This window comes from Ornithodoros turicata, chromosome 4, assembly GCF_037126465.1.
Source record: "Ornithodoros turicata isolate Travis chromosome 4, ASM3712646v1, whole genome shotgun sequence".
In the NCBI taxonomy this organism is placed as follows: domain Eukaryota; kingdom Metazoa; phylum Arthropoda; class Arachnida; order Ixodida; family Argasidae; genus Ornithodoros; species Ornithodoros turicata.
In genome coordinates, this window is record NC_088204.1 from 46,597,089 (window position 1) to 46,621,153 (window position 24,065).

The window sequence follows — 24,065 nt, forward strand, 5'->3', positions numbered from 1 at the left end:
GGAAACCCAGCCCTCCCCGACATCGCAGAAGGAGATAAAACAGGCACGGCTTATCACGTCTGACTTTCGCTGGGATAATGCTTTCCCTCTCTCAATTTTAGGAACTGTTACTTTTTCTACTATCACTCTGTGGGCTGGCTTCGGAACCTCCTTTCGTCGCAATGCGAGCGATTGCGCTCAAAAAGTCATCGCGCACTATGGTCCGGTGCTCCGAAAACCATGATATTCGGCTATTTTTTCCGATGGAATAGCTCGTGAATATCATTGTGAATTATCATGAATTTGAGTGAATTCGGCACGCTCTTCATATTGGTCTGGTAAAAAAGTGACCTTTACTTGGCAAATTTCCGAGTCCAGTTCGCAAATATTTACATATTTAAACTTGGAGTACATGGCATTCACATTAGGAGTGGCAAAAACCTAATAAGAACAAATGCTGTTGACCGCATGATTCTAGGTGGCGTAGTTTTTTTATTATAATTCAATGACACGTTTTCTGGGACACCCTGTATACATTATTTAAAGCCAGCTGCAGGCGGCGCTGAATGGCTGGGCGTGATTTTCCTACTGTCCAAAGGGCGACTTTATCTGCATACACGGAAAACGACACTTTGGACAGCGAGGAATTACCGATTGTAGGCTGGCCATCACCATATTAAAGAGTGTCGGACTCAGAATGCTTCCTTGGGGGACTCCTTGATGAACAGGATGCTTAGGGCTTTGGCCTTCGAATGTACAGATAGCGACAGTTCGGTCCGTAAGGAAGTCTTGGAGCGAGATGAAGAGTCGACCGGATACCCCAAAAGAGCGCAAACGAAGAGAAGAAATGTGCGAGACGGCGTCGTATGCGCTCTTGATGTCCCGGAATACCGGTACGACGATCCGCCGATGAGCAGCATGTTGGACTGTAGAGACTAGGTCGAAAACGGGATCCATGGAGCTTCGGTTTCAAAGAAATCCAGCCATTTCGTGAGGGAACATACCTTGCTTTTCGAGCCACCAGCCGAGGCGATGCAAATTCATTCTCTCCATCAGTTTTCCCATACAGCTTGTCAGGCTCATAGGGCGAGAGGACGTCAGGGCATTTGGACGCTTGCCTGGTTTCAAGATGGGAACAATCAATGCCTCCTTCCAGGTAGGTGGTAGAGATCCTCCTTGCCAAGACGTATTATACACAAGCAGGAGAGCTTGGAGTGACCGCCCGTCAAGGTTGCGCAGTGGGGCAGTGCGGAACCACTAGATGTGCGATTCGGGGGTAAATTCGGGGGCAAAACAGGAAAACCTCAGACCCTACGGTTGAGTCCATCCAGAAGTGAGCGGGAGCCGCTTTTATGGTTTCTACTGTCGAGACGTGACGATAAAGACGCCTGGCCAGCAGGCAGGCGAGTAGTTCGAGACGGGTTAGCGAGACTTCTTTCAATGGTGCTAGACGGGCTCTCGCTAAAAGCAGCTGCGTGGAGGGGGGCCTGCTAGGGGAGAGTCTGCGAACGTTGATTGTGGTGTCGTAGGCCGTGGCACATCGAAGAGTGAGTTGCTTTGCGGAAGAACGCAACGAGGCAAGGCGGAAGGCATCGATGACCGACAGTTCAGCTTTCCATTTTTCCCAAACCGCATTGACTTCAGTTGCGAAGGCGACATCTTATCTCCCATAGCAAGGACTGGTGCCATAAACTTTGAAAGAGGATCTTGACGGTCGCGATAAAGGGTGCGAGGTAGCCGAGAGGGTCGTAAATGAGGGAGAGCGCCTTGAGCACAGTGCGTTTCGTAGGAGGATGGGATGTTGACAAGATGAGTGCTCATTTGACCGGAAAAGTGATATGACCTACGCTCGTCCTATCATATGACAAGCCCAGCACCTTGATCGTGGCCTCCTCGTTGGAAGCATGTTGGGAATATCGCGACTCCCGCTGCGAGGCCTCGCCACTCGACCTTTCGGTATCTTCCTTGGTTGGTTTGCTGTGTGTCGACCCGAAGCCTTTATCGCCATTCACCTTCTTTGTACGGTTTTGCAATCTGGCACAACAAGGCGAGAAGAAAGGGAGTCCCCTGTCACTGGGGGTTGTCGACTGACATCATTTTCCTGAGCCGATGTAATGCGAAAGAAAAAGAAGGGGGAACATGAGGGAAAGGAGTCTTTCAAATATCTTACTGAAGTTTCCGGGTAATAATAAGAAGTCTATCTTGCGACGAAAATTTTGAAAAGTATTTTGCACCAACGCCTTGTAAATGAATTCAAATATTTGATAATGCATACTTATCAGAAATATATATACCAAAATGTCATTTTTGCATGAATAATAGAGTTATTATCAAGGTGAATTGCATGTAAGCGAGTGCAGCAAAAAAAAAAAAAAATGAATTCTGTTTCGAGCACTAGATTTTCCTGATTGGCATTGTAAGCGCCGTGTGTTTATAGCCTAATTTACAGCTGCTGGTGCATCCAGTTGAGAGTCTCCGAGATACCGACATCTCGGGCGAGCTTTGATAGCATATGAAGTTGCCTTTCCTTGGCCATTTCCTGATTTCTTAATTGGCAATCACCTTGTGCTCAGACTCACTGCTGGCAACATTCGTTTATAATACCATCTGGGTGTATACTGCCCATATTGCCATCCGTACTATCCGATCACACTTGTACGCCGGCATACTGCAAGTATGCACTAGTAAAACAATACGAAGAGAAACTAAAAAGTCCATAATCAGCCAGCACAGACGCCAGTGACTCGTGGAAACAATAATTGTACCTTAAATATATAACAACAAAACAAAAATAACAAAGTACTCATATAGCAACAGGAGACAAGCAAAAAGTCGTGAATGTCTCGAATCGAACTGCGGACCTTTCGTGTCAAAGTCCGACGCTTTACCTCTCAACAAACAGCGCAGAGGGTGCGTGCCGCCTTAAACTCGCGACGTCAAGCATGCACAATGGGGATTATTTCGGAGTCGGAGGCGAATGGCGTGATAAGGACGGCGACCGTGGCGCCATCTAGAATCGGGGAAATCGTGAATCGGAGTTGCTCCCCGACTGGTATGACAGCAGGATCGGAATTTGATCCTACTCGAACGTGTCCGTGTAGCAGCGCAGGATCCACATTGAGCTCGATGAGCATTGGCTCAATGCGGATCGAAAGTGACCGTGTGGCAGGGGTATAAAGCATCATTCAAGTTATGGAAATTAAAAAAGGTCACTTTGGCTAGCACCCTCAATTGCTAAATTATTAGCACATCAGACATTAAGGCTACGGTCCCACTCATCACCCGAAAAGTGTCATTTTCAGTCAAAGGTTACACGGCTTCTCGGCAACTTACGTGAAATATGTTGGTACCGTTGGAAAACTTGTTCTTTGGGCAAGCTAAGCCAAGAACTCGTTTTTATGTGATGATCAGCTGAGGCGTTACAAAGCGAGAAGGACGACCATATCTTCCATTTTTGGTGTTTTTCAGTCAAGGATGATGCGAACACGAAAAGAGATAGCGCTGTCAATCTTTTTTCAAAGTGACGTTGCACAGTATGCAAAGGAAAGTCAAGAACGTTTTTACTCGCGTAAAGCGTCATTAATTGATTATTGCCTATCAAATTTAAGAAAAAAACGCTACTTTTACACTTGCCACAAAAGGCTATTCTGTACTTATTCTCGGCTGAAAACATGATCAGCGGGCGGATAATTATCAGCAGGAGTGATGTCCAAAGTTTTATCGCAAATGAAAGAATAATAAATAAACTAGCGTGGTTCAAAATCGCACACCTGAATACACAAACGCATAAAATGTGGTCACTAGCGCCATCTGCCTTACGCGTTTGAAACCAGCGGCAGCTTCGCTCTGCAAGAGGTTGCCGAGAGATGGCACGGGTTCCTATGTGCTGATCACGTGATCACGTAGCGGTTCTCTGACCTCCCTGACTTACGACACGTTGGCCCCGTGCGTGATTCCGTATACGCAGGTTCCTGCCGCGTGTAGTTTTGTTGGTCGTACGGTTATATTGTGTCCGTTTGGCTGAATTTCGTGCTGAGGAGTTTCATTATTCTCCGTTGGGTGTGTAGACAGCGCCCAGAAAAGAACGAAAATGCCGTGTCCAAGTACGAACCCAAGGAAACGATGTTATGCCCGTCGAAAGTCCAGCAAAGCGCATTGCCGACTGCTCCGGAAGAAACGACGGTAAGCATATTCGTTCCTTTCCGTTCTAAAAAGACCACTTCAGAATGGAGGTCATGCAAAGGGTATTGATAGCTAGGCCGCAAATTTTCATGCAAATGAACTTTTCTGTTTGCTTGGCGTCTTTCGCGGTGACTGACCTTACACCACGAGTAACGCGAACAGCAAGCCATTTCATACGGGTGTGTTAGTAGACGTTGTGTGTGATGACACTTTCTGTTAGCATGAGGGTCGGTTAGATTACTTGTGCTGACGTATTTTATCTGCGTGGCGGTCACGTTAGGGTGTCTCGTTTTGCTTTGGCAACTTACGAACGATCAGACACTTACACACCGTGTACATGCGTCTGTCGACAATTTCCTAAAATAAACCAGAATTTAAGAAAGCAGCAACTTTGGAAACAAAGCAGGAAAGTAATGCAACAATGCTGTCGTCGCTAGTTGACAATCTTGGCCGAATATATTTGGCTAGTAGCATTTCCCGTTACTCGTGGTGTAACCCAGCTGGCTGTTCGCGTTACTCTTGCTGTAACGCTACCCACGGCGCGTTTGGGTTGATTACAGCGATTTTAAATGCTTGTGCTGTACGTTAATGCATATTTGCACTGAAAAGGCATGTTTTGCGCAAAATTGCACGAGTAGTGCATGTTTTGGTGACCAGCGCTCTATTGATAATGCTATGGTTTTCAGACTCAAGGCTCATGCGACAATTGGTGACAACCAAGCTGACACTCTGCAGCTGTCTGATGGTGCCTTGGACGAATCACCGTTCACACGTGACCTATCCGTGGCCAGTGATTGCACGGAAGTAGAGGGATCGGAGCACCGCCCTTTAGAGACACCGCCAGGTACTCTGTACAGCATTGCCAATGACACAGCCCAGGATCCTCAGACATCACATCCTGGATCTGCATTTTGTTCTGCGGGTGAGGAAGATCTGCCGGACCTTCCCGTGGAAGTGAACGCTATTGTACAACATGAAGAGGACAGAATTCTGGGTCGGAGGCTAATTTCCCCAGCACATTTCATCAAGAGTTTCCGTGAGATGCAAGAGCACGTTTGTCCAGAGAAATTTGGAAAGCGGTTCACATTTCAGAAGGAAAGGCAGGTTGGGCTGTGGTCTGAGTTTACGTACAAGTGCAGTGGGTGTGGCCAAGTGAAGAAGATCACTACTGACCCTGTCCCGGAACCCACATCTCTGGTGGCTGAAGAAAAGATGATGGGAGTCAACGATGCTGCTGTCTGGGCCTTCATGACCATTGGATCTGGATTCTCCAACTTTGAGGAGTCGTTTTCAGTGCTAGGTGTGCCCACAATGAGCAAGGGAGCATTCCTGAGAAGAGAGGAAGCACTGGGAGAGGTAGGTAACGAATTTTTGATTTTCTGTTGTCCTTGCTCGAGTGAGACAGATGCATACTTGTTCAGTGTTGGCCCCACATGGTTTCGGGTTCTTTTTTGTGATGAACAAGGCCATCGTGCACACGACACAATGACTACTAATCATCAATGTAGGCAGGAATAGTTTGTTGAATGTGTGGTTTTGTTTGGATTTCTCAGTAATTCTAGCAGCCTAATTGTAATTGGCACTGCACAAAGAGTAATTTGAGAAGGGTGAGCTGTGCTACCAGAGCATCGTTTGCCACATTGGGTTGCTCATTCTTCCTCGTTTTGTTTTCCCTGTTCAGCACTGGGAGGCAATTCTCATGAAGTCCATCATCCTTGCTGGGAAGGAGGAAAAGGAGCTTGCACTAGAAGCTGGGGATGTTTGTGAAGATGGGACAACGGTGCACACAAAGGTCATCGTTGACGGTGGTTGGTCACACAGAAGCCAATGCCACCGATACTCAGCTTCTTCGGGTCTTGCTGCTATCATCGGAGCGAGAACTAAGAAGATCCTGCACTTAGGTGTGCGCAACAAGTTCTGCAGCTATTGCGAATACCACAAGCTAAAAGATACTGGTGTCCCGTCACACAAGTGCTACAAGAACTGGGACAAGGCCTCGACTGCGATGGAAGCTGACATTATTGTTCACGCCTTCCAGGTGAGTGAGCAAGTTCATGGGCTCCAGTACAGAACACTAGTCGGGGATGGAGATTCTTCAGTTTACCATCAAGTGATGACGCAAGTACCGTATGATACCTGGTACAGAAGAACGAGTGTGCAAACCATGTTGTGAGAAACTACACAAGCAGGGTATACAAGCTCCGTGGAGAAAACTCAGAAAACCAGAAGCTTCTTACTGCTCCAGCCAGATATGTCGCCAATTCAGTATGAGGAGAAGTCATCAGCACTGCTGTCAGCTCTCCAGGTGGGGTCCCAGGAGAGGGATGAAATTGAAGTTCGCACCAGAGGACAGGCAGCAAACTTGGCATGGATGATAGAGCGCAAGAACCGACTGTCGTCTTCAAACTTCGGTAAAGTTTGTAAAAGGAGGAGCACCACGCTTAGCAGCAACTTTGTGAAGCAGCTCGTGTACCCAAGGCCATTCTCTACAAGTGCTACAGAGTATGGAAAGCAGAATGAGGATGTTGCCATCAGATTGTATGACGCACAGCGAAATTGCAGCGTGCAGAAATGTGGATTGTTCGTTGATCTGGAGTACGGGTTCCTGGCCGCATCCCCAGATGTGATAAATTGAACCTCCCACTCTGGTGCATCTGCACAAAGTGTAGCTGTGCAGCTTCTTCCTGCGACTTAGTCCAAATGTAAGACGCCAACAGTTGCCTCGTAGGCAGACACAGCTGTTGAGGCCTTCTTCCCCTGCGTCTTCATAAGTCCAAATGCAGGATGCCAACAGTTGCCTCGTAGGCAGACACAGCTGTTGAGGCCTTCTTCCCCTGTGACTTCATAAGTCGAAATGCAGGACACTAACGGCTGCCTCATAGGCAACAGAGCTGTTGGAAATCTCTTCCCCTGTGACTTCATAAGTCGAAATGCAGGACATCAGTGTAGGGTCTTTACCCCACTTTGTGTCGTCTCAGGCATCAGTAAGGTGTTCAAATCTGGTGTCATTGCCGAGACTCAGTGGGGGAAAGATTAAAAATGCGGATGCGTCAAATGCGTAAAAATGCGTCAGGCACCACATGTAGAGCAACGATGCAACTTGGAAATTTATACGTCGGAAATCCCTTTCCTTCCCTTCCTTCCCTTTTAGGAGTTGGAGGTGACATCAGTCAGCAGAGCCGGGAAAGGAACATTTTTCATGTAGAGGCTGTGTTGTGCGTAAACTAGTGTGTGTCACAAGAGTAAGTACCTCATACCCTCATAGCATTAGGAAATTATTGCAACATTTTAAAGAACTTGCAGTCTGGTTGTTTGTGTGGCTTTACAACTTGCACATACGGCAGAGTGTTTACAAAAAGCCCTTGAGGGCTCTGCTTTGAACCCTATAAAAAATATAATAAGCATGTTTTCTTTGCCTTTTTTTTTCTTTTTGTTTTAGGTCAGCACATTTGTTTCTGTGGCTGTATGATGTGAATTTTCTTTTCTCTTTCTGTGGAAGGTGGCTACAATGTAAATTACCTTAGCTCGTTTTGAAACGTTTACAATAAAGTGTCTGATGCAGTGCCAGAGACATGTCTGTGAGAGACTCATTTGTTATTGCATGTATACATGAATGTAGAGCTGTAACCGCGTTGGGGGCCACCTAGGATGCCTTTGCTGTAGAGGCACCCTTTGGGAGCTATGAGAGTCCTGACAGCTAACGTTTAGGATATGACACAAGAATTATTACCCATCAGCAAAGAATGTAGCATCCTTGTAGCCATAGTGCATGTATAGCCAGGTGTGGCAGGAACATCTTCAAGTTGGAGAAGTATTTTCTCTCGCACCCAAGATGATGTAATTCTGCTAGTACCAGAACAATATGAATGAATTGCAGAATAGTAGGCTCTGATGACATTAGAATTGGTATGCAGTATAGGTAAGGTATGTATGTGTGATGATGATGTGTACAGGGCAAATGACCACAACATTTGCATTGTTACCATGATGGATGCGCGTTCTGTAGCAAAAACTAGATATGTAGTGCCAAAGGAGAAAGTAGGGTATGGCTTGGTGTGTGAAATCAGCCTCAGAGGCATGGTCCAGATGAGAAGGGCGGTCAAAGTATATGTCAACAGCACTAACACTGAAATGTATCCTTTTCAGTGCAAAAAAAAAAAAATCGTAATTCTGAATGATAATACGTAATGATGTAATAATAATGTAAATTTTGTTCCTGTATCCACGGCGATATACATATACATAATGTGAGCTCGACTTACTAGTGAATATGGTTATATGTTTGTTCACGTAATAACTGCAGAAAATCAAGCCAGATACAATAATATACAAGCCTATGTATCGGTGCGCAGGATGCTTTGCGCGGGTTCGTGTCGGCGCGTGTGCACTGCAGCATCCGCTGCCGAGCGCGTGCTTTAGCAATGAGCGGCACTACGATGCTATGGTGCTCTCGCGCTGCAAGGAACCCGCCCTACGTCGCCCTACGTCGCAGGGCCACGGCGTGTCTCAGTAAATTTCGCAAGGCGATAACTCGCGACAACAAATCATTATAAATGTTTTTTGTTTCCTTCTTTTTTCCCGTTGTCGTGCTCCCAATGTCATAGGAATAAAGAAGAATGCAGGGGATAGGAAGGAGGCGAAAGTGTACTTGTATTGCTACACCGTCGCGCACTGCATTCATGGCGGAATGCTTGTCTCCGGGACCGCCCCACCCCGTGCACCCCATCGCTCGACCACGTTTCGTAGAACCGAAACCGTTGATGCGGAAGCAAGGTGACGCTGGTGTTCAAGTAACTTTTTCATACTGCAGCGTTCGCAAAAGCTGAAATAACAACGGCCGAAACGGCATGAGATTTATTGTTGTGAACAGTCAGTTCGAACCTTTGCAGTCTGTCTAGCCTTTTTATGAACATGTCATGCTTGCTCTTTTCAGTTGAGCCCAATACTTTATGCATGCGCGTACTCCTCATTGTGTGAACACCTGACTTCGAGGTTCACCTCGCAAATCACATAACGTGGGCTCAGTTCCAGTTATATCACTAGAAAAAACTATTTCCCTACTTGTCACTTTGCTTTTTCGCGATTTCAGACAACCGTGTTCACTACAGCACACAATTATTTATTCAGTATGGAACATCTACATCGTCCCGGACCTTTGACGACCCCGGTGGGCTCCCCGGGCATCGGGCCACGCGGATGGCGGGGGTGGCGGGGACGGCTTGAGCTTGAGCTGCGCCTCCTCTTCGTGGCTCTGCCTCCTTCCAGGTCACGAGCGTGGGTAGACGCCAGCCCTGCCACCTGGAGGAAGCGACCTCCGAAGAAGTACCCCCCCCAGTTGGCAGTCACGGAACTGCCGCTCGATGAGTTCGAGCCCGGGTGCCACGAAACTAAGCACCCAGTGCCTCCTTTCAGAGGCCAGCTTAGCCGCGGCTTGACCAATGTGGTCAACCGCGGCCCCGACGTGCCTCGCCACTTCGGTATTGGCCACCTCTCCCTTTGCCATGGCCTTTACCAAGGCAGCCAAAGGATTCGCGGCTGCCATCAGTGAGCCCTCTATGTTCCGCAGAGCCCGGTCCACTGCTTGTGCGTCTGCGGTCGTCGGTCCCCTGGCATAAGTGAAGGCGTCGCTGTCCAGGACCGCCGGCTGCGCGAATTGCCAGGGGACGCGTGGGAACTCCTCCCGGTTCTTTTTGCACCTTCGGTCTTGTCCTTCTGGATTCCAGTGGCTCTCAAAGAACGCTTCTGCCTCTCGGGAGAAGGTTTCAGCTTTAGCTGATGGCAGGTAGTTGTAATCCTCCTTCTCCTGCGGAACGAAAGAAATAAACTGAGTGCCTAAACGTTGCACAGTTCGATCGCATCGGAAAAATTCGCATCGGAAATATCGCATCGGAAAGACATGCCCGTATTCACCAGTCCCACTTAGCCACTGGTTTAGTGACGTCTGGTTTAAGTTGATCACGTGAGTACTTCGTCCGCCAATCACGAACACCCACCCCGTTGGTCTAACCCGGCCACCGTGAGGCCGATGGCGGCCTCCATGGAGTTTGTGTGCACAACGCATAGGCCTAATCTAAGCTTCGCCGGAAATTTTTCGGCGAAATACAGGTAAGTTTTGACTTGTAAAGCTACTAGAAGTGTTTGTAAGGCGAATGTTGTTGCACTCCAATCAATATTTGCCCTTAACGTCTCACTTCGTTCGCCGTTCACACGACGTAAACCCGGCGGCTTAGCAATGGTCTAACTCCCATGTATTTGCATAGGACTGATTTAAACTGGGGGTGGGGGTAGTTTAAAGCCGGTCTACCACGGAGCAGCTGTGAATGAGCATTTCGAGAAACAACCCAAAAATAGTTTTTGCTGGACGCTGTTTTCAAGTTTCAATAGTTTTCAAGTCGAAATTGCGCAAATTATGCAAAAAGAACGTTGTGAGGAACAGGTGAGCGAAGTAAGTGAAGTAATAAACCCGCCAGTGAGTTAAAAGTTAACGATCGGTATGAAGTGAAATTTTGAAATCCGCTCTCCTAATTTAGGACCAACATCGTCAAAGTTAGTGATGTCAACATTGGCAGCTAGACACAAGTCACTTTCCGATCCGAAGCTGACGAGAGGTCGTGCACAAACAGCTGTTACCTCCAGCAACAAAAACGACGCCGATTGTGCGTGGTACTTTTAATACAGCCCCTAGTGCCTCTGTTATACATCACTAACAATAGTTCGTACTGTGCTGCCGTTACTGGTTCTGATTGATACATTTAACGACTTGCTGCACACTACACAGTGATCGCCGGAACTTGTGAACGAGCTTTGTGTTCCTAGATTACTGTTAAGTGTTTCCTGTTAAAAATGCATCCATCACGTTTGTCTTCTAAACTAAATGGAGGTCACAAGAGGGAGGGGAGGTTCCATGAAGCAGTTATACCTCTATGTGCCTTACAGCTATACAGCGGAGTATGGTACATGTTACCCAGCATGTAAAGGCACAAATATCAAGCACGTAGCTCGCCTTTGAAATGCTATGAGTGACATTCCAAAATAGTAGCATTGAGAGGGTACCTGGAGTTATATGTTGGATGTCCCAGTGCATTAACAATGTACAATATTTCAGATCTGACTCTGGAAAGGGCACCATATGGAGGAAGCTCTAGATCCTCTTGCAAGCAAAGATTTGCTTGCCATAGGAAAGCACTAATGTGTTCTGTCATTATGAAAGCACTAATGATTTTTGGAAACTAATGGAATGGAAATCACTATGTGCATGTTTCTTGACACAATTTTGTGCTGGTGAGATCTGGCTATGCTTATCGGTTTCAATGCAGAGTGCTGCTGTATATGTCGACTGGGAGAAATTTTGACAAAAAAGCGTGTCTTTAGGATATCAGACTTGGTTATTCGATAAAAGTACAGGTATAAATATCCTGCACAAGGAAATATTGTGAGCAGTGTTTTGTGTCGACGAATTTGTAGGGACAAATGAGAGCCTTCACGAGAGCATATAAACACAACACTAGAGTGCCAAGCAGCCCATGTAGTCATAATGTCGATACCACTGTCAGGAGTGTGCAGATGCTGCGTGCAAAATTGTGAGCAGGTTTCACCTTGCCGGTTCAGGAGAAAATCCACAGAGAAGTGAAGGTCTCAAAATTTTATAAGGACGCACATGTAAGTACATGTGTAGCTAAAATGTGTGCTCTACCGCTTCCAGCACACCACACCAGACGAGGAGGGCAAATATGCCAACAACCAACATTTCTGCAGTGATGATGTACCGTAATATTAGAAAATATTCAAGGTGACAGCTACTTGCTTTTATGCTCACTTATCATCTGCTATAACAGTAGATGTGGCTTTGTAGACTGGCACCGCAAGAGACAAAACACAAGTGACGTGGCTGCAGACTTTATCAAAGCAACATATTTCTGGGATGCGATTACTGCCAATACAACCCATGACCATGATTCACACAGTGTTCCCCTTCATTCTGTGAGCAGCACTGTGTATGCCCAACACTTTGTTTCTTTTCTTCCAAATTATCTGTTATGGGCCCACAGGAAAGAGTGCCTAGATGCTGTTACAATGCAAGACACTACGGCACTCATTTACATTTTGAAAGGTTGAAGCTTCCCGCCTTCACATCATCACCAGGAGAATATGTGGCACCTCAAGCATACTAGTTTTACTGCATAACCGGCACAAAATGCCTGTGACATATGATACACCTTCTTATTTAGTTTGTTTCAGGAAAGCAGTTCTTCAATGCAATACGTGAAGAAAACTAATTGTCGTACAGATATGTGGCTGGAACGTGACTAACGCTGCTTAAATGCATGAAAAACATGTAATTGTAAGAGTAGAAACCATTGCTTCAGGAATATTGTGCTTGTGTATGCAGAATTTTTCCTTTCTTCTAAAGAGGAGTTTCGCACTACCTCTACCTCTGTTTCTTTTTGTAACCCTGCCCGCTCCCACATTTTTTTTTGTAATGCACCCTTATGAGTACATAAAGTTCAATAAAGTGTAATGAAATATCTATATGCTCTTCATGTGTGCCAACATAGATGTGTTTGTCCCAAATCTGTGAAACTGTTGTTGCTGTTGGGTGCTGTTAACTTGCAAACCATCCCCGCTCCCCATACGTCACCTATTAATTTCCAGATTACACCAGCTGAAGACATCGCATGTTCATCACTGGCTATTGAAGTTAGGTGGTCAGCCATGCAAAAACATCTATGTTATTTTTCTGCATACTAAGCAATGTCCCACATTTCTGCTCCCAGACTTTGTCCTTGATGATGCAGTACACCGCGTTCACAAAACTAATGTACTGTCTGGTTGTATAGCCTTGTGCTGATATAGCTGAATTAATATGTCGGCTTTTGCAAAGTTACAACTGCGAAAGTGTCTCAAAAGGTAATAGAAAATGTGGAAGAAAGATATACAGTCCTGTATTTCCTAAAAAGTAATAGCAGCACATTGTAGATAAGATGCATTTGATTTCAAGTTTCATTCTTTTCTTTATATGAGCTTATTTGCATTGCATTCATTTGTCCATTGCAGCCTTCCACTTACTGTCCAATACATATCAATACAGAAAGCTAGCAGACAATGATCAGTGCTGCTGTTTGCTTTGATATTCCACGGTGTTGTTTCTCAAGAAATAGCACAATCTCTCAGCACACAGTTGTGCGGTTTATAACTGCGTAACTACGCAGTGCACAAATGCATGGGGCACATGCACAAATTTTTCAGAGCTTTACCATCTGTATTTCAGGTTGTCTGCAATACAGGACAGTGTAGAAAACTGGGAACAGTCAGAGAACTATAGCGTGACTTAAAAGCTAAAAAAGAAAATTCTCAAGAACGCTGTATAGAGCTGCTGATGTAATCGTGCAATACCTTAATTTGTACAATTGGACAGTGGCAATTCTCAGAGCAGCCTTGCCAAAGGAGAAGCAGAGGTCACACGGGCCTCTCGTGTGATTTTACTGTCAAAGTTCAGCTATCTGTGTCAAAGTGAAGTGGTAACTGCAACTGCATCACCATAGAAATTCTTCCTGAACAAAAAGCCTAAATTGAAAGTCTCAGCTGGCATATTATAGCATGGCATAAGCTGTGGGGAGTTTTTAGGCATTGATGGTGGTGATTGTTTGGCATGCAATGGTGCCATGACAATGGAAGTGAGGTTGTTTACAATGCCAGTATGAAGTCAAGACAGGAGCTCATAAAGAATGAGCGCAGAAAAATACACAAGTCCCTGACCAGGTATGTAAAAGTGTTTCCTCAATAATATATGACTCTGAACAAGCAAGCACAATGCAAATAGCAGTACGGATTGGCTTGTAGCTGATGTTGCAGCTGTTGTTGTATGTGTTTGCCTTTGTCCATTGTATGTTTGCTCCACCCTTGAAACACCATTATTGAGACAAATAAGACCTTCTGTACGAGATATTTTATCCATTTTAACAGCAAAGAGAAGATTGTTTGTGTTTTGTGTATGGTGGTCTCAATAAACAACAAATTCTGAATGGCTCGGATCTATTGTAACGACACTAAAGTGTGCCCTTTTATTTTTGCAGATATGGCATCTGTGATGTCAAGTGCGCTCAATATATGACTGTAGGCCAAGTGTGTACATTCCCATTATATGATAGCCACAGCACAGCCAGTCTTTGTTAGCTGAACAGAATAAATCAATTCAGTGCTTGATGATTTATACAGGAATGTTATATGCACACTCTTAAACCCGTACCTTTTATTGTAACTTTTAGAAACATGTAACTTCTGTATAGACGTAGATTTCGAGATTTCTTATAGGTTACACCACTGTAACGTATATTTAGAGGTTAAAAGCGACCAAAGTCATGTCTTTACAACACGAATAGAAGTTACATCTCGGAAAAAACAAAAACATCTTGTTGTAACTTATAAATGTACCCTCTACTCCGACATTGTAACTTCTAAGCGAAATCTCCAACGATAATCTCTTTGTTAGTTTCTTATCGTTTGTTTTCCTTTTCTTTTTCAGCATAATGCCGCGTTTCAGCCTCCCATTCGAGACGACAGTTGCGAATCTACGCTGTTATTTTTTATCTGTTTCAGCGTCACCTGTACGTCAACTACATGTTATCAATGCTGTATGAACACAGATTATAAGTTCGCAGTCTGAAATACAGATAGTATGTTTCTTTCTAAAGGGTGGGAAACAATTGTCAATGCCGCAACCACCAACCCAAGCAGCACAATGTACTGAATGTACAATGTAAGTCGAGTGCAATAGGGGTGGTCGGTATGTGTCTTATCAATGTTCTTTAGTTTCAGGAGTCTGTTCAAGGCCTTCCACCTACCCGTCCACCCCTATTGCACTCGACTTTCAGTACATTTTGCTGCTTGGGAAGATTTCCGATTTCGCTGCGTAGCCGAGCCTGGTCTAGGTCTATCCACACTGAGAGCGGTTTCCTTGAAACGCTTAACGCTCGTCGTCCGTCCGTTAACAAGTGTAATCTGTTTTAATCAGTGGTTTTCCTCGCGTTTATCATAGTATCGTCAGGAACACCGGAAAAGCTAGATGTCGCTAGCAAACAAGTATATTTTCGGTGTTCTGAGGGGAAAATGTAGTGAGTGCGAAGATTGCAAAGAATATATAACCGAAAACGAACGTCACCACCGCAGCCCTAATTCACACACTTCATACACTGGGTAAGTGTACATTTTGTGCTAGGTACGTGCGTTATTTTGATAGCAAGAGCTCTTAGCGCATGTTTGTTGTGATTATGGCAAGCGTTTTGCGGTCCTGCATATGAACGCCACTTACGCTTGCTACTTTTCTGCTCTTACTTGGTCGCCAAGTCAATACACCGGCGTGCATTTTGCGAGCTGCGGATATATGCATCGAGATATATAATTCGCAGCTTCCTACTTGTTGTATTCTTACGATATTCTAAGACTCAATCGCGGAGTGAACGCCTTCCCGCATTTATGCTGATTTGTACCTTGTGCTTTGTACGGATTTGAATGGTTCCGTAAATGTTACTCTCATTGCCCAAACTTTTGTTCCCAGGATCCCACATGCAGGTTCACATACCGTCACCAGCGCAATGCAGTACCTCACAAACTCGTCCCAGAGCGCCTCCAACGCTGATAACGCAGTAATGTAGTGTCTCCTGCGTTACTGTACACTCATATTCCTCAAGGTTGTGTGCGTTTTATGTAATACTGTATTGCCATTTGCGCTCGCCTCTGCAACACGAATGTGGAATAAATTTTTTTCTGCTGCAATTCTTCATTTCGTTGGGTGTGTTCAGCTTAGCAAACATAGGTCAGTTGTTTTGACTCGCTAGCTTCCTCGCACTTTTATGCATTGCTTCTCACTTAGAAGATAGTTCTTTTTTCCACATACATGGAAAAGCGACCATGGTTTCTCCTCACATCAGAATCGCACTTGTGCACAATGTGTCACCTCTCGACAGACTTCTGTTTTTGTAATATACATATGTTCAAGATCTCCTTTTCTGCGGGTTCATTTTGGTACCTTGGTGTGTTCTGTAAATGTCTGTCCATATCCCACGCACGGGGTGTTTGTTTTTATTCGCATCACACCAGCGCTCATTTGACAGGTGGGTTACGTTAATTTTCGCAAATTAACCCATCCGTAGTTACAAACATCTCCGACATTTCCTGACGCATGTGTCTGTAACTACGGACCGATTAATTAGCAAAAATTCACATAACCCACCTGCCAAATGAGCGCTACTCTGTTGCGAATAAAAATGAACATCCTGTATAAAAAGCCGCGCGTTGGCGTACCCTTTACGGGCAGGTGCTGGATTGAAGGCCGTAACCTCTAATTAGTGGGTTTCCTTGTAACTTTTATAAAAGGGGTCGCTCAGAGGGTACCTGGTAGCTTCTGAAATAGAGGGTAAAATATTGCGATTTTTTACCCTTTACTAAAGGGTACGGAGTTAAGAGTGCATAGATACGCAGATAAAGGAGGTCACAATTAACCATAGCACCGCACTGATAGGACGACAGGAGGTCACGACACTGGCAACTTCCACACAACTCACAGGCAGGGGCACTCTGGGTAACACAACGAAAACAGCGCTAACACACACACACAGGACGCGGATGTAAACAGGACTGCACCGTTCGTTTTCCGTCGTGCGCCAGAACAAACGCAGCCAGCCAAGCGATGATTTAATGCGTTGCAGATTTGTGACACCTTGTAAAGTACTACGTCAATTTCTTGAAACCATAACACTATAAAAGTTATGCGTGTGGGAGTCTGATGCAGGATATGGCCACCCTTGCATCAATGGTATTGCTGTTTACTTACAGGCAGCCTACCGTGATGATGCGCCTGCACACACGCTACGCACATGACACCAGGCTTGAAAGCGTAAAAACACGCTGCTGACATGCCCCAGCGATCGAAAGGCTATCTTGATCGTTGCAATTCACCACACAGGCCGCACAACAAACTATAAACAAGCGATGGTCCATGGAGGTGCAGTTATTATACGCAACCACAATCGACGACCGAACACTGACAAAAGTACAACGATCGCCTCCACGAGAATACGTACTCCTGCCTCTTCAATAACTTGGCAAACGCGCTCTTTGTACATTGTTTTAGCGATCATATGAACAAACACAAAGGCAGGCTTAACCGCCGGCTACCCACACACCATCACGCAACCACCTGTAGCAGCGCCGCCTGAACTTTTTTTTATCAACCTCATAGCAAAAAAAAAAGGGGCATCTTCCTCTTCGCGGCTCTTCCGTCGTCTGCTAATTTCTCCCTCCCCTCAACCATCCCGTGACAATGTGAATAATGCACATGCGTTATGGTCAAAGCAGGTCCGCCAAGGTCGCCATTTTCCCATGTATTTGTTCCTATCCCGATGCGTGCAATGCCGGAGGCCGCCCTTAGATACCCCATTGTTACCAGACGTTGGCTTGCTTGGATTGTAGCGCGCTAAAGATCCAGTTGAAGCACAATCCAAGCCAGGCCAAGTCACCGAAGGAGAAATGGACGACTGCAGCGCCTGCGGCGCCTGGTACGACAGGTACGCTATGTGATGCACGCAGCCGTGCACTAGATCCTTCCGATCGCTCAACACGTTTAAAAACGGGACCAAAAAGTGAAACACGACAAAGAAAGTTGTTATACGCGTTTTATTTGGACATATAAAGACTAGATTCATTCGCAGAAACAACAAAAACATTTTGCCGCTGAACTTAGCGCGCTGAAGTGATCCGGAACGGCAACAGTGGGGTATCTAGTGGCGGCCTTCTTCGTTGCACGCTTTTCCGATGTGAGTTTGGGGGACCTGGGTCAAAGGCTTCAGAGCCGGATCACGTGATCAACTTAAACCAGACGACACTAAACCAGTGGCTAAGTGTGACTGGTGAATACGGGCAATAGTGTCTAAATACCCTGCAAATTTTCACACCAACACACGACATGCTCAAAGTTTCACAACTTATAGTAACCGCGTAAGTCTATAACTGTGCTAACGCATGACAATGTGAGCACCGCCATAAGCTTGGCGCTAACCAAGGGCAAACGGTGATGATGAACAAAAACCACAAATCATACCATTCTTGGGTCCAGAGATTGTCTTGTCGGTGTCGGTGTCGGTGTCCAGAAGGCAGTCAGTGTCGGGTGTCCAGAAGGCAGTCGGTGTCGGGTGTCCAGAAGGAAGTCGGTGTTGGGTGTCCAGAAGGCAGTCGATGTCGGTTTTCGAGAAGGCAGTTGGTTTCGGGTGTCCAGAGGGCAGTCGGTTTCGGGTGTCCAGAAGGAAGTCTGTGTCGGGTGTCCAAAAGGCAGTCGGTGGTAAAGGCAGTCGGTGGCGATGGCTATCTGGCGAAAAGCTGGCGATCGATGTGCAGACCTGCTGTTACCGTTGCGTTTTTATTCACTTTGGGCGAGAGGGTAGGGGATGAGTGGGAAAGATGGGAAGATCCATGGGGAAACCCGTGCTAAGATGCGATGACCTTTACAGGAGAGTTCACGGCAGGGTCCACTCCTTTAGAATAAAGGAGCGCACCCTGGATACACTGTGCCCTAGTTGAAAGGCATGGTACGCATTCCTCTTTTCTTCAGATGCATCGTTCCCTGCGTTCTGTGGCCAGTGTTTGTGTTCTTACCTATTCGTGGCCCTTCGTTGTCGTGAGGCCGACAACGGCAAGCCCTTTCAACATCACCACCACCACCACCCTTCTCGGATGTCATTTGTTGGACATTCTTTCCAGATCCCGTATTACATATCTGCAGGGTGGGTCAGTAACAGGGTTCTAAATGTCTGTGACAAAAATATGCGGCCAACGTCCTTTTCCTCGGGGTTTTTACATTATGCGTCCTTTTCCTGACATGAACTTTCTGCGAATTCTGCCGTTCATTTTCTTCTTTCTCTTTCTTTTTTTTTTAGTTATAGTGTATTGGTTTCTTTGAATTGAACTTGGGAACTTGCCGTCAGTCACTGTAACCGACCGTTTGCCAACTTTTTTCTTTTCAACTCTTTCTCTCCCTCGTGTACCTTTATTTTTTTCTAATTTTTGAAACAACAACAACAACTTTATTTTATTTATTTGTTTTTTGAAGACAAAATGCGAACGGCCGATACAAAAGCACGTAAACTCGCGAACTGAAAGTTACTAAGCTCAATCCACACAGCAAACAATGCGCTTTGTGCCTTTCGCACTCCACAAAATCCGCTCTGCACTTCAGGTTTCGATAAAGAAAAGCTGCATTAGCTTGTGAATTATCAGCATATTTACTGGAATTAAAATAAAGTAAATACGTAACGGCATATTACGGCAAAGGTTCACACCAAGAAGTGTGTCACTTGACTGGTCGGCGCCTGTATCCCATATGCTGTAAACACTACGTGAAGGACAGGGTACAGGCGCTGCTCATAGCACTCGCCATTACCTTCACGTTATTGTCATAATATCAGTATAGGCTCAGTATATAGTAAAGGGGATAAGCCCATGAACGGAGAACCTGTTTCATGACAGTAACTGATCGCAGTTGTCTCGCGACGTAAAGCCTCGAATTATTATTATTATGACAGTAGCTATCGGCGTTGCCTTCGCAAACAGCGAAGAATGGTTGTAGGAAACAATACCCCCGAAAAAAAAAAAGTCCGTACACCGAAACTTCCACACCGAAATGTCCCGTTCCCGTCCCAAAAATGTCCCCGACGGACCGCGTTATTGAGGCTACCAGCGGTATTCCTGAGGCTAATTTCAGAGTTAGCTAATTCCTAAAGTGCGAATGTCACGAGGAACCCCTCAAATAGTGGCTCAAGTATAATTATTGCGGGACAGGGAAGAAAACATTTCCGCATCCGTTCTAACGAAACAAAATACAAGATTACAACAACTCACGCACACGAAGACATGATGATGGCGTGGGGCTCATGCCGGCCAGCAGGCTGACAAGATCACAGACGTTTTTACCAGATCTACGTTTTCTTGTATTTGCGTTCACGCTTTTCTGCTTTTCATAACCAATTGTGCACCTCGATGCTTTGGAGAATTGTCTTTGTGTGACAGTAAAATCCCGAGACGAGGGACGATGAAAGGCAAGGGATGATAAATCGGCGTTCGATGAAACGGCGTTGGGTAAAATGTTCCAGTCGAAATGACGAAATGAAAACCCTGTCACATTCCCTTTGCCGTTTCCCTAATGTATCAATTTCGCGTGTGACGTTGTCCCGGTCTACGTTCCTCAGTACGCTGTATTCCAAAGAGAAAAATAATATAACTACTAAAATGCTACTGTATTCTCGTACTGTAGTGTCGACTGTATTTGCTTGGCTGGTTGGTTATGTGTATCAAGCGTAAAACAACATCATAGAAACAAAGCACAACGAACCATTGCGCATCATTTGCGCCATGCTTTTCACGGAGTCTGAGTTCCCGATTTTTCTATTAGCGAAAAAAAGCAAAAAGACAGGAAATGGGGGAAATCTATTTTTCCCTTTTTTACACGCGCCTTTCTACATTCACAACTGCAGATTCGCGGAAACCCACCCAGGAACGTTTCCTAAGCGTTTTTGACGAGCGGTCGTTGCTCAAAACAAATGAGAGCAGCATGAAAAGTCTACTCAACAGCGATAATACCGAAATCAGTTGAACCCTGGGGATATCGTCTGCGCCATAGTCTGCGAACGAACTGCGGAAGTGAGGACAGCGCTCTGCGGGCGATTTCAGCTGAATTCGTGCTTTCTCGGCGACGCATCGTGGTGGACGAACACAAACACGACAGACACGGACGGCGTTCAACTAGCAACTCAGGTTTATTTGACACAAATCCTCCCTACCGCTACCCGGGGGCGTGTTTCTCGACAAAGGTGACGTCTTCCTTTGATGAGTTCCAACCAACATGCTCTCTACCTTCTACGTAGTGCTGCACGGCGCAGCGGATAGATCTGAAATGACCAGTGTGTAACCAGTGTAACAGTCCGTTACGCGAGACCTGGAAATAGACAACCTCACGGGAGATTGGCATCCACTGTGCTGCTGCAACCGGGTCAACGTGACACATGGCCATAGGACGAACGACCGAGGAAAAACGACGAGAATGCGCACGCGTTGACATTACTTCGGTTGTTGTATCTCATTTCTCATTGTAAGAGAGAATCACAGGGGAACGCAACAAAGCTGTTGTTTAGAGCTTGGCTCTTGAGTGTCTCTTCGCTTGTATTTCTGACATTCTTGCAAGGTTTCCACAGAGTAACATATTGGCTTTGGATCGAAACAACTGTTGTGTACAGAACTAAAAATCGTAGCATCCTATTTTTGCCCCTAGTAAGCAATGCGTGCGTGTACAATGAACGCTTGCGGAATTTCGTACAACAGCTGTCACGTTGCAATCTTTTCGCTACGCGACGGACAAGCATCCCTGCTGTCAAATGTCATAGAACTGTATTCGTTATTATTATAATACGTATCACAATGAAACTGCAATTATCACAATAGGCTCGAATCATAACAATTGCGCCCTTCGCTGCGCATGACGAATCAACTTCGGTCTCCCAGTGCCACTGACAACTTCTATGACAGCGAAGCCTGTTAGGGGCGGAAAGCAGGCTGCTACAAAACAATTGTCAGTGCTAGGCGTGAATACTATTGCTCAGAGAGAAAAGACTATAAGCCAATCCCCTTCCCCAGAGCACGGAGTAAAGTTGGTCTCCATAATGTTCTTTCTTTTCCAATCCAATCCAGTTGGTTCTTTTCTCCTCTCTCTTGAATCCCCGTGGATTGCCAGTTGTCGGTGATGATGACAATTGAGTTGCAGGTACTCGACAGCAGACAATCTTCAGTGCTTGGTAACAGATTTATTTACAGCAATGGATTTTAAGTGGACAAAAGTTACATCATATGGCAAAGTCACTCCGAGCCTCCGAGCAGGTCCGTTTGCTACGGAGTCCGCAGGCCAAGTCCCTCTAATTTCCCAAACTCCCCCGCTCTCTGGGTTGTTTTTCGTCCCCCAGATGTCCTCCTTTCGCGCTATTCAAACGAAGCACTCAGCAAAAATATAAGAAGACAACACCCCTCGCACAACCGTTAGCTCGACTGACCCAACGTCTTCGAACTCAAAATTTATTACCTCTTCTTGTCGGCTACGGACATGTGCGAGGCGCGGCTCACAGAAACCCGATCCTGCGTGTCTTGGAGTCAGAATCTGAGGACTGCTTCCAGACCACGTGTGTGGGAGGGACGACGGCAAAACCTCACAGTGGCCAGTCGTTTTCCGCGAAAGGCGGGGAGAAGTAAACACAAAATAATGAGCCATTCAGTCGCACAGGAAGTTTCCCCTTTACACACGGGTCCAGGAAGAAATGCCCCCGGAAAAAATTGTCTCCGGAAGAAATGTTCCCTGGAAGAAACGTCCCCGGAAAAAATGTCCCCTGAGGAAAATGCACTTTTGGTACGCGTGGACTGGTTGACTTCGGACGTTGACTTTTTACTATATAGGACGGTGTGAATGTTTGGATTTTTGAGCACCGAAGCGAGTAATCGTATATCCTATTCCATTTTCTAATCAAATATTCAAATATTCAATCAAGAATTCAATGTTCGAATTCCAAATCGAATTGATGCTTCTACTAAATTGAATATATTTGAAGAGACCCGGCACATGGAGAACAAAAAAAGAGTAAGCGCTATACTTACGCATACATATACGTACCGTACATGTTTGTATTCCAATATATGTTGTATATGTATCCAATTACGGTTATTCAACGAGTAGCTTAATTTATTCGTGATCAATTCCATTTTAAAATGACTATTCACACATAGCATTTCTTTGCCTAGGTAGTCGCTGTGGGTCAGTTTTAGTGAATTTACTTCCTTGTGTCTTGCAACAATGCGGCCTGTACAGTCATGGGGCTCCCGAGATGTGATACCGCTAGACATATTGAAATATATTTTTGTCTGTCAATTTTGTTGCTTTCCCCCCGCATTTTATTTCCCTCTTTACACATCACCGTGCACGTCGATCTGCGCACTTCTAAAAAAGAACTTGACATGCTCCTGGTCATTGCGAATGACGTCTTCTCTCCTGATTTGTTGAAACTGGACGTCGTACTACTTTCTGTGACACTTCACATTTGTGCTAATTAGCAGAGAAAATGTTTTTCCGTGTTAGCGCTGCGAAGCAACTATTGCTGTACGCGGTGTACAGGCGTGGACAGAGGACAGCAGGAGGGAGGGTCACAGGGGGCTAGTATGCGTCCTGGTTTGACTTCAGGGCTAAGTGAGCCGACATTCGTCAGGAAAGTCCGACGGAAAACCCAAGGAAAACCTCAGAGCACACCTGGCGACAGGATTCGAACCCGTGTCACGTTGTATCAACGAACGTGAAATTGATTGCAGTGTAATCCCTACGAGAAATCGCAAGTGAAAGTAGGTCGAGCTTTCAAAGTAAAAACCCTTAGTAAGTGGTTAGGAATTTTAGTATTTATTTTGAGCCGGAGGACTTCAAGACCTGCAATATTGCAACCGGGGATTTCGCAAAAATTCCACGCGTACCAAAAGTGGATGTTTCTCGAGGGCACATTTTTTCCGGGGGACATTTTTTCCGGTTCCCCCAGAACACGCGCGTCTTTGTCTCGTTCCTTTTTCTTTCCAACTAGTTGCTTTGTTTTCTACATGTGGGGGAACTGAACGAAGAACCGGAGCATGGAACGAGGGGGCACCACGGTAAATGTTTATTATGTAGGCAAGGGGAAGGAGTGCTGTCGCATAAATTTTGCTACGAGGAATTTTTGTCGCACGATAACTATCTTGCAATGCAAATGCAATTTCTTGGATTGAACTCTCAAATCTGTAGACGGATCCTCCGTTTACTCGCAAATACAACTATCGTCTCACGGCAAACTGTGGGCAATCAG

The 24,065-nt window shown here is 45.6% G+C and overlaps 1 protein-coding gene across 1 annotated transcript in view; it reads left to right on the forward strand.

Moving 5' to 3' along the window:
• LOC135392400 (scoloptoxin SSD14-like) overlaps positions 1-24,065 on the forward strand; it is a 511,073-nt gene that overhangs the window by 357,271 nt on the left and 129,737 nt on the right. The gene's annotated exons all lie outside the window — the stretch shown is intronic.